At 40.0% G+C, this 12002-nt stretch overlaps 1 protein-coding gene and 1 pseudogene across 2 annotated transcripts in view; one reads left to right on the top strand and one right to left on the bottom strand.

The window, feature by feature from the left end:
- The window catches only part of RCAN2 (regulator of calcineurin 2), a 355550-nt gene that overhangs the window by 94102 nt on the left and 249446 nt on the right, over positions 1-12002 (top strand). The gene's annotated exons all lie outside the window — the stretch shown is intronic.
- LOC126081597 (histone H3.3A-like) lies at positions 10932-11350 on the bottom strand (annotated as a pseudogene).

The following is a 12002-nucleotide window of genomic DNA, read 5'->3' as shown; positions in this document are numbered from 1 at the left end:
GGAAATGAGAAGGCCAAATTAAAAAAAAAAAAAAAATTAAGTCCTTCCTAGGCTGATTCTGGGAACTCACTTAGGCTATCTAGAAATATTAGGACTGCCTGGAATGAAATTTGGAATCCAGATGGCCTAGCACTCATGTTTAGACCCACCCCTTCAGTAAGGCACTAGAATAAAACTCATAAGGAGACATCCGGATGTCCCCAGGAGCAAAGGTCCTCCCAATCCTCAGGCCTGGCAGTCATAGGAGGATGGCCTGGGGTAAGCCTTTGTGGTCCTAAATTAATACGTACTTTAATAAGAGGTTGTTTATCTTGACATATTCATTGTTGCCTATGAAAAATGTCCTTGAGAGCTTCATTAATCTTCTTCAGCTCCTCATCAGTACTTCATCAGTAGTACTGTGCTATCATTCCTGTTATTCATCATGTTTTAAAATTAGCTTCCTAATTCTTTTAAGATTTCCAACTTCTCTGCCTTGAAATATGCACCCAGCCTGCACTCGGTTTTGTGTAGTCTTTGTACAGTATATAAATAACAAGGATAGATTGTTCCCATATCCTTGGCTTCATCATTAAATTAAGTGCATTTACTCATTGCTCTTATTTTTGCTTTTGGTGGTATAAACCTGAATTTTCACAAATAGGTTTGGTTTTAAATTCAGTGGACCATTCTCCACCTTCATTCACTTAGGTGCCAATAATATTTTAAACCTTTGAGTGGAGTGTGCACCTTTGTTAGTGACGGTATTTTTTTTCTATGCGGTTGTTGACTCCTTTTCTCTCTTTTATTAGCTTTTCTTTGTTTTTTACTCCCTACATGTGGTTATTCCCAAGATCATATCCTTAGCTCCCACTTTTTGTTTCTAAATAATTTTCTTCTTTAAAATTTTCTTTACTAACAGCTTTAAAAGTCTATGCAGATGACTTCCAAATCTTATGTTTTTATATTAATTTTATTTATCATCTGGTTACTTCCATGACTCACTAGACACTTCATGAGTACTTATTATGAATGGAGTGCTGTACTGGTGATGAGGATATAAAGATCGGTGACTTTCTCTGCCTTCAAGCACTTCTCATGGCATCCGGTTGAAGTGACAGAGTCAGATAATGCCAACCCAATATGACAAGTTTAATAGAATATTAAACAAACTGCTTTTGGAACATGGAGAAGTAAGCAACTAATTCTCTGAGGTCTATTGAGGAAAGGCTTTCTGGAAGACAGGACATTGGAGGTGGGTCCTGAAGGTTAAGTAGGAGTTTGTGAGGTGTGGCATTTCCAAACTTCCTTTTGCTGTGTTTAATGTTATGCTGTCGACTCAAACTCAGCATGTTGAAAGTCAGGTTCTTCATCTTTTTCCCTAAATTACTGCACCCACCTGACTTTCCTATTTCATTATTCCTCCAATCATCCAGTGATTACATTTTAGCCATTTTTGTCTCTTTTCTCTCTATTGCCCTGCTGTCAGGCATGAAGTCTTCTGCATTCTTCCTTTATCTTTTCATTCAGTCATTCCCACTGCCCCAGTGAGTTCATACTCTGCCACCTCCCTCCTGGGTCATTGCAGTGGACTCTTTGCCGGCTGACCTGCCTGAGGTTACTCTTCCGATTTGTCTGTCTTGTACATCATGGCTACATTAATCTTACTTAATGCCACTTTGATTTTGTTACTCACCTATTCAGAAATCATAGCATACTGACATTTGTTCAGTGCTTAGACAGTTTGTGAAGTGCTTTCTATACATTATCTCATTTAATTCTCCAAACACATTTGTGAAATAAATACTGTACTTTCCTGAATGGCCCCTAAACTACTTACACTCCATTAGTCTGTGAGCACCTGGAGAACAGGCATGACATTTGGTTAATCTCAGTATCCTCAGTGCCTAGCAGAGCGTTGGTCAAAAATGATGACCAATAAATATTGTCTTACGTGTTTGTCCCGTCTTAGGATTGTCCCCTGTCTTAGTCACAATTCTCTAGAGAAATAGAATCAGTGAGATATGTGTACCTGTATCTGTCAATCTGTCCATTTATCTATCTATCTGTCATCTATCTATCTACCTATGTAAGTGTATATGTATCTATCTAATCACCTTTGGAGAGAGAGGGAGAAAGAGATTTACTTCAAGGAACTTGCTGATGTGATTGTGGGGAATGGCAAGTCCAAAATCCATAGGCAAGGCAGCAGGCTAGAGACTCTTAAGCTCCGAAGGTCAGGTGACAGGAAGAGGGAAGAATGAAGAGTTCTGAAAAAATGTCTATTTATAGTCTGAAGGCAAAACACACCCTAGGAAAACTCCCTTTAGTTCTTAAGGCCTTGAACTAATTGGTTGTGGCCCACTCATACTGTGGGAGGTAATGTCATTTCCTTGAGATCAACTGATTTAATTACATGTAACTACAGCCAGTAGACTAGTGCTTAATCGAACAACCAGGCTCCGTAGCCTAGCCAAATTGACAGATTAACCATTGCATTTCCCCTCTGGTGTCTGTACTGAATAAAAAATTATTTGATGAGAAGTCATCAAAATTTGAGTCATAAAAAGACAGCTTTTCCCAATATTTCATGTACCGATACTATTTTTCCACGCTGCTCAGCAAAGAATCATCTCTTTTTGCCGTGATTGCTGCTGTTGCTGAACAGCTCTTTAACCTCAATTTGCCTGATGGATTCTTAACATTCGGTGTTATGTGGACACAGAACCACTCTTAGAGGTGGCTTTCCTTGTTCAGCCTAAGACCCTGTGCACAGGATAATCTGTTTGTATTATTCTCTCTAAGATTACACTCAATATAATTTCCTTGCATGGATGTAAGTGGGAAACCCTGGTGGTGTAGTGGTTAAGTACCACGGCTGCTAACCAAAAGATCAGCAGTCTGAATCCACCAACTGCTCCCTGGGAACTCTATGGGGCGGTTCTACTCTATTCTATAGGGTCACTCTGAGTCGGAATCGACTAGAGTGCAGTGGGTTTTCAGGGAGAGGATTTAAGTGATGCCACGTGATGCAGTGGTTACGAGCTCGGCTGCTAACCAAAAGATCAGCAGTTCAAATCCACCAGCTGCTCCTTGGAAATCCTCTGGGGCAGTTCTACTCTGTCCTATAGGGTCACTATGAGTCAGAATCGAGTTGATGGCAGTGGGTTTGGTTTTATAGACCTCGTTGTTGTTGTTAGTTATTGTCAAGTTGTTCTGACTCATAGCGACTCCACGTGGGCAGAGTGGAACTGCTCTGTAGGGTTTTCAAGGCTGTGGCCTTTCAGAGGCAGATCGCCAGCCCCATCTTCTGAGATATAGACCTAGAGAGTCTATTTAAATGCTGTTGTCTTTCATGTTTACTTAAAAATTTGTAGGTTTTGTGGTTTATTAATCTGGATGTCTTGACTCCTGAGTTTACATGAAAACTGATTGTAGAAGGGATAATATAAAACACACTTAAAAATATCATTGAAGTAAAAGAATTTATATCTGAGTGAGATCTTGAAAATCATAAACCTAGTGACAGAGTAGGAAGGATCTGACTGCTTTTGTCTGGCATGGAGCAATTTTTATGAACAGCAAACGACTTTGTTGTTGTTATTCACATGGATCCATAGAACATAACCTGTCCTGCATTTTAAAACACAATTCGCTAACATGAAGAATATGATGAATCAGCAGAGCATTTAGACATATGCTTAACTTTGCAATAACAATTAACGTTCTTTCCCAGAGAAAATGTTTTGAAAAAGTTAGACTTTCTTTCCAAAAGTCCCTGCTGCCATCTGCTGGTCTTTATTATTCAGCAGCAAACTTCTAAATGGAGAATGGATGACATGGTTCAATAAAATGTTATTTTCAGGAAAAAAAAAATTCTTTTGTAATTTTATTATGTTTTGAAAGTAGAAGTAAATAGTGAAATGGTATTATTTTACGAATAGACAACTTAGAAAAATGCCTTTTGATAGAATCTTGGAGGTAAATATAAAATAGAATGTACCTTGGGTCTCAGAAAGTTCCTGTCTTCCCTATGGAGAATACACTTCTGTGGGTGAAATCGGGTTGTATGAAACTGAGGTAGATTTAAGTCAAGCAGCCTCCAAACTCAGGTGTTCTGTGAGTGCAGGAGGGAGACATTAGTCTGGATAGTGGTGGGTGGTGGGTACTGGATGACTGGAGATGGGTAGGTAAGGCCTTCTCAACTGTGAGTTCTCAAACTTTACCAGAAAATCAGGTGTTGTTAAGGTGCTTCCAAGTCAAGGTGACCCTGTGTGTATCAGAGTAGAACTCTGCTCCATAGGGTTTTCAACGGCTTATTTTTTTGGAAGTAGATTGCCAGTGCTTTCTTCTGAGATATCTTTGGATGGCCTTGAACCTCCAAACTTTTGTTTGTACTACCTAGGGTCTCCTCAAACTACAGCTACACCACAATCGCCTCATCCGGTGATGTGCTGGCAAATATCCAACAGCTGGCTCACTGGGAAAAGGCTCTGATTTCTAGCATTTGCTGATTTCCATGTTGTAAATACTCCCACTACAGTTTATTTCAAACTAGCGACATGTTGTCACTAAATGTGGAGTTTTGAATCACACCACTATATAGCATTTCCACCATTCACCTAGATAGATGCAAATAACTTTAGGATCATAGATAGTAGTAAAATAGTTAGGAAGTAATGAATTTTAATTATTATCTCTGTTTTTAAATATGGAGCCCTGGTGGCACAGTGGTTGAGAGCTATGGCTGCTAACCAAAAGATCGGCAGCTTGAATACACCAGCTGCTCCTTGAAAACCTTATGGGGCAGTTCTACTGTTTTATAGGGTTGCTATGAGTTGGAATCAACTCGATGGCATTTTTTTTTAATGTAACTTATTTACTCAAAAGCTTATATAATTGAAATTTTTAATAAGGGTTATGTTTGACAACCAGCCTATGAAATTTTGGGACATTTAATAGTTGGTTTTCCAGAGCAGGTAGGAGCTGGCTCCAGCATCCAAACCAAAAAAAAACCCAACCCACTGCCATCTAGTCGATTCAGACTCATAGCGACCCTATAGGACAGAATAGAACTGCACCGTAGAGTTTCCAAGGATAGCCTGGTGGTTTCGAACTGCCGACCTCTTGGTTAGCAGCCATAGCACTTAACCACTACGCCACCAGGGTTTCTGGCACCAGCGTACCACTGGCTAAATCCCCAAAGTGTCTGGGGTGGGTTCAGTGGGTCTAGGGTGGGGCCTGAGAATTTGCATCTCTAACAAGTTCCCAGGTGATGCTGATGCAGCTATTCCATAGACCATACTTTGAGAACCACTGCATTAGAGCAGAACAATAAAAAGTGTGTTAGTGTTGAGTTTGAGTGGGTTAGGGAAGGCTTCTACCAGAAGATGACATTTGGGGGTTTAGGGAAGGCTTCAATGAGAAGATTACATTTGGGCAGGTTAGGGAAGGCTTCAATGAGAAGATGCCATTTGAGCTGAGCCCTGAACCATGAAAGAAACTTCAGCCTTAGAAAAGCTGAAATCAAGAGTGTTGTCTTAGGGCTCTCTAGAAAAACAGAACCAGTAGCATGTATGTATACATGGAGAAGGACATCATGCTTGGTAGATAGCGAAAAAGAGGAAGACCCTCAACAAGATGGATTGACAACAATGGACTTAAGCATAACAACAATTGTGAGGATGGCACAAGACTAGGTAGTATTTTGTTCTGTTGTACATAGGGTCTCTGTGACTCAGAATTGACTCAACAGCACCTATCTATCTGCCTATCTACCTATCATCTACCTACCTCCCTACCTACCTATCATCTGTCTGTGTCTGTCTGTCTGTCTATCTAATCTGTCTGTCTGTCTATCTAATCTATCTAATCGTCTTCAGAGAGAGAGAGAGATTGATTTACTTAAAGGAATTGACCATGGAATTATGGGGCCTGGCAAGGTCAAAATTCATAGCCAATGCAGTAAGCTGGAGAATCCTGCAGTTTTGCATCCTCAGCTCTATAGGTCGGGCTATGGAGACAGTGCGGAGTAGAGAGAGAAAAAAAGAGATAGCAAATTCTGCCAAAATATCTGTTTGTAGCCTGGAATAAATACACATCCTAAGGAGATTCCTTTTCAATCGATTGATTGATTGTATTACATTAGATGACATTATGGAAGATGATTATATTATGTTACATTGTGAAATAACAACTAGTTTAGCGTTTGGCCAGCCTGCTGGGAACCATAGCCTAGCCAAACTGACACATAAAATTAACCATCACAAGCACCGTGGAAGTCTTGCCTTGGATAAGAGCAGGGCTATTTCATCCATTGTAATGTAACAGCAGAATACAGATGCAGGCAGTTATTATGAAAATGAGCAAATTCTTGTAGGATTGCTGGATATTCTTCATATGGAATGAGGCAGGTTCCTCAGCCTTTGAGGTGGGGAGGGGTGTTGGGATAGGGAGAAAGATATCCCAAGGAAGGATATTTAGAATTTTTGGGCAACGTTAAGTGGCCATTTGAGATTTTTGGTTATGAATTTAAAGTAAGAGCAGGTGGCAAGGTTTTGGAATTTTCTCTGGCAACACTGAGTTGCCAGAGTGCTGGTGCAGAGGAGGTACATGGTTGGGGGCCTGAGGTTGGTTGGATGATAATGATGGAGAAAGAGATCTGTGCAGTCTTCCCGAGTGTTTGCAAGGCACTGATTAAAATGGTGAAATGTGGAAGCTGAGCTGTCTAAGGATTTGAGGACATGGGATGACTTCGATTCTGGATAGTGGAAAAGTAGGAGCTTTACTGATTGGAATGCTGAATAAATTGTTGGATGCTTGAAATATTTGCTTTATAAAACCCAGGTTGATTTTTTCTGACTTTAGCCAGTTGTGGAATATTTATTTTGTTGAGGTAATATTCAATTACTATGCTATCATAATTTTCCTTTCTTGAAGTTGAAATAAAGATAGTGATAGTAAATTGTTTCACAGCATCTTAATGTCAAATAATATATAAAATAGGGGGTGGGACTTGTGTGAGTGAGCACTGGCATTAGTGCCGGACAGCTGGATTTCTGTTTCAGATCATTCATTTACCAGCTGTGTAGCCTGAGGCACAGTAAAAGGTCTCTCTGAGCCTCAGTTTTCTCATCAGTGAAATGGGCTGGATAGCTTGTACATTGAAATGTTTTAAGGGTTGGAGATCATGTGTATAAGTTGCCTGGCACAGTGCCTGGCACTTAGGAAATGGCAGCTTTATTCTTATTCCAGTATCATGGAATACAAATACTTACGGAAGAGTTTTAGATTGTTCCTCTGAAATACCCTACCTAAATTGAGATGGAATGTGTTGGTTTATGTCAATCGGAGGTGTATATAAGGAATGTGAGAAAACTGATGCATCAGTAATTTATTCCTTCTCTGGTGATTGGGGAAGAACAGACTCTTACCCAAATGACCAGGAGGATTAATGGCAGCTGAATGGGAGAGGGACTTTTTCCCTGAAGTTCTCAGTTAGCATAAATGAATAGCTTCTCTTTGTCCAAATTGATATGTCTCTCTGTTCTGCATTGGCCTCACGGCACTAAATGCTAATCTAAGTTCATTTTCATAATCTTTCTTCATCAACTCATTTCTCTCTACTGCCTTTTTAATCAGGAGGCTTAGAAACAAGTCACAAACCTTAAAGGAGAAATCGAATGTGAGAGCTCTTTGAGCTAAGAATATGCAAATTAAAACAAGAGTGAGATACCCTTTTTACGTCTCCAACTGGCAAAGTGAATGAAAATGGTAATACTCAATAGGGTGGAATGTGCAGCGAATCCTCACTTGAAGGATTGTAAATTGGTACACTGAAACCATTTGATAATACAATAAGAGTCATAAAAAGCCGAAGTATTTTGACACAACAATTTCATGTCTAAGCATATATTCTAAGGAGATGGTGAAACAGTATTAGACAAAGATCTAGGAACAAATGTGTTCATTACAGAGAAGGGATAAACTGAAAATAGTAATAGAAGAATGGTTTAAAAATGGGGCAAAGCCATACGATGGCAAATACTATAAAAAAAAAAAAAACCCAAGAATGAATTTTTTGAAAAAGATTAAAACATTGAATGTTTTGCCTGATCCCAATTCTATCAATAATAAGCACAGAAAATTTTATTGGAAAAATCTATCAATATGTTAAAAAAATATTAGCTATCGTTATTTTAGTGTGGCAGAATTTTCAGATTAAAAAACAACAAAAAAAAAAACCTCTCTGCATTTTCCAGATACTCTATGATAACATGTTGTTTTCATATCAAAAGCAAAACATTACATTTAAAAGAATCTTGATCTTATTAGGAAGAAAAAAAAAAAGATATGATACTAGATTCTTCCACATTCCACCCTCTTACTCTTTCCTTCCAACAATTGGTTTCTGCCATTCCTTCTCAACCGAAATTGCTCTTTTGGAGGTTATTGGTGCTGAAAATTGTCAACTGCCTGGGACCTCTTCTTAGCCCACAGCTACATCATGTTACACAATTGATCACCCCTTAATTCCTGTTTTTAATAACAGGTTTACTGAGATGTAATTCACATATGATAAAATTCACCCTTTAAAAATGTATGATCATCCACCCTCTTATCCTTGGAACCCTCCTTTTTTAACATCTAAGGCTGTGTCTTAGTCATCCAGTGCTGCTGTAACAAATACCACAAGTGGATGGCTTTAACAAAGAAAAAATTTATTCTCTCACAGTCTATTAGGCTACAAGTTCAAAATCAGATCAGCTCCAGGGTAAGACTTTCTCTGTTGACTCTGGAGGAGGTCCTCATCATCAGTCTTCTCTTGGTCTGGGAGCATCTCTGTGCAAGAACCCCAGGTCCAAAGGACACGCTGTGCTCCCAGCACTGCTTTCTTACTCTCTGCTTGCTTCCCTTTCCCTTTTTCTTTTATAAGATAAAAGGTGGTGCAGGCCACACTCCAGGGAAACTCCCTTTACATTGGCTCAGGGATGTGACCTTAGTAAGGATGTTACAATCCCACCCTAATCCTACTTAACATAAAATTATAATCACAAAATGGAGGACAACCACACAATACTGGAAATCATGGCCTAACCAAGTTGACACATATTTTGGGGGGACATAATTCAGTCCATGACAGACTGTGTCCTACCCTGGTTTATTAGTTCATTTAAAAAAAAAGGTCAGTGGATGCCAATATGTGCCAGGCTCTAGTTCTTCTCCTAAAAACTCTCTGTCTTTTTAGTCTCCTTTGCTTTTTTTTTTTTTTGCTAGGTCTTCTTCCTAATATCAACATTGTTCAGGTTCTTTTCCCTCAGCACTGTTCCCACTAGCTTGTCCATATAGATGGCTCTCAGTTCACCTCAGCCCAGTATATCCCAGAATCTGTTCACCCACATATACCATTAATACATGTATCATTGATACATATAGCACATGTACCATTAATGCTTGAAAACTCCTGGATCCACAGCTGAATTCATCATTCCACAGCCCCTGTCATACAGCTTCATTCCTGGCCCCCCATCTGTTTTCCTAAGCTTATTAATGGTGACACAATCCTCCAAGTCAACCAGGATGGAAGTTTGAGAGATGCATTTAATTCCTGCTGTTTTCTCTTACCACCTTGTCTATTCAGTCATCAAGTCTTGTTGATTTTTAAGCCTCTTGATTTTATTTCCACCACCAGTGCCCTGGTTTTGCCATTATTACCTCAGCTCTTCGCAAATGGATAACATGGTAGTCTTTGGGTATCTTGTCTCTGTTCTCATTGTTGCCAGGGTCATTTTCCTAATGGTCAGTCTTTAATCAGTTTTTTGCTCCAAAGCCTTTCTACAGAATAAGGTCAAAGTCCTTGGCTTAGTAATCAAAGACATGTGTGATCTGGCCCTAACCTACTTTTCCAGGCCTATGTATCTGTATAGAACCTTATGACATTCCTGTAATCGACTACATTTGAGAATTTGTGATCCCTGCATATACTCCTTAACTTATCTATGATGGTGCATTTATTTCCATTGTTCGTTTTCTCCCCCATCTCTCCTAATAAAAATATAGGCCATCTTTTACCATTTCAAATGACCCAGCTTCTAGGAAGTCCTCTGTCATTTCTCTAACCGTAAGTAAACTTTCCCACCTTTGCATTCCATAGCCATTTGTCTGAAACCTTTGAGCACTTACCACACTCTGTACGGCTTTTGCAATTTGTTTTTGTCTGTCTCCCACTTATTGTGGCCTTACTTATTGTAAGGCCAGTGGCTGTGCCTCGTTTATCTTTGTATAATTCATGACACTAGCATAAGGCTGTATGCAAAATGGGCACTTAATAAATATATTTAGAATTGAAAAATAAGTTTAAAAGTACCATTTTCAGAACCTCTGTATCCTGAGTTGCCAACATACTGATATTTCATCTTTAATTTTGTTTCTAATACACAATATTCAGGGTTCCCACAGACCGGCAGAGTACCCCTACCTTCTTGTCACTCTGTCATCGCTCTACTACTACCACCAGTTGCTGTCAAATTGACTCCAACTCATGGCGACCCCATGTGTCCGAGTAGAACCATGCTTCATTGGGTTTTTTTTTTTCTTTTTGCCGTCAATAAGAAATTTACTTGTTTTAAAAAAATCCAAATGCTGGCATTGTCCAGGAAAATTTAACAGGTTTATTTATAATTGTTATAAAGTTGAACTGCTGAAACTTGTTCACTGAAACCTTTTGACTTGCATTAATGCTTTATGTCCCCGCATTTATATTAAAAATTCACACACAAATGAAAATGGAAAACTGCCAATACCTGATTTCTTTCCCCTATTTTTCCATTCGCAATCATATACTTAGGTACCTTTTAACCCCATGGAAAAAAAATATCTAACATTCAGAACTACCAGTAACAGGAAGAAGAGAATTTTTTTTTTTTTAAAAGAATGAAATGTTTCCCATCATAGTATATTCTTAAGCACGTTCTCCACGTATGCAGTGTGCTAGCTGGATGTCTTTTGGCATGATTGTTACACGTTTGGCATGGATAGCACACAGGTTGGTGTCTTCAAAAAGGCCAACCAGATAGGCCTCACTTGCCTCCTGCAAAGCACCAATAGCTGCGCTCTGGAAACGCAGATCTGTTTTGAAGTCCTGAGCAATTTCTCGCACCAGACGTTGGAAGGGAAGTTTGCGAATCAGAAGTTCAGTGGACTTCTGATAACGTCTGATTTCCTGCAGTGCCCCAGTACCAGGCCTGTAACGATGAGGTTTCTTCACCCCTCCAGTAGAGGGCGCACTCTTGCGAGCGGCTTTTGTTGCCAGTTGTTTCCTGGGTGCTTTACCACCGGTTGATTTGCGGGCAGTCTACTTTGTGCGAGCCATGGTATAGAGACCTCCTCACTTACCCCCCTTCTTCGGCTGGAGCTCGGCGAGCGAGAGGCGGCGCTGGCGTTAGAGAGCGACGGCAGCGCTGTAGCGGCTGCGAACACAATTCTCCATAGGGTTTTCAATGACTGACTTTTTGGAAGTAGATTGCCAGGCCTTTCTTCAGAGGCACCTCTGCTGGACTAAAACTACGAACCTTTGGGTTGGCAGCCAAGCACATTAACCATTTGCGCCAGCCAGTGAGTACTCATTCTGAGGTCCAGGCGGCTGGAGCTCATGGTTTTTCTACTAGAGTTCAAATGATGGGGAAAGAAGCAGTCCACCTGGTCATCAAGCTTTGTCTCTACCCCATTCCTGACTCCATTCCTTCCGTGGTATCAGGTAGGATGACTCCCCTTCAGAGAAGCCTCATCTTTTGCTTTGCCAGGGGGTGATTTGACCACTTGGTGAGCAGAAGTGGTAAAGAACTGTGCTCTGCCCTGTGACCACAAAGATGCTTTATTTCCCGGGACTTCCACATGGTAGCAACCCCAGCAGGTAGAAAACAGATCAGTCCATGTGCTCTGAAAGGCTCTTGTAACTCCAAAGTTTACGAAAGAAACTCATATATTTGAAACTCCATTCCTACTACTGTGCTATCTTACTACCT

This window comes from Elephas maximus, chromosome 1 (assembly GCF_024166365.1).
Source record: "Elephas maximus indicus isolate mEleMax1 chromosome 1, mEleMax1 primary haplotype, whole genome shotgun sequence".
Taxonomy (NCBI): Eukaryota; Metazoa; Chordata; class Mammalia; order Proboscidea; family Elephantidae; genus Elephas; species Elephas maximus.
The sequence above is the reverse complement of the archived record's forward strand: the minus strand, read 5'-3'. Positions and strand labels throughout refer to the sequence as shown.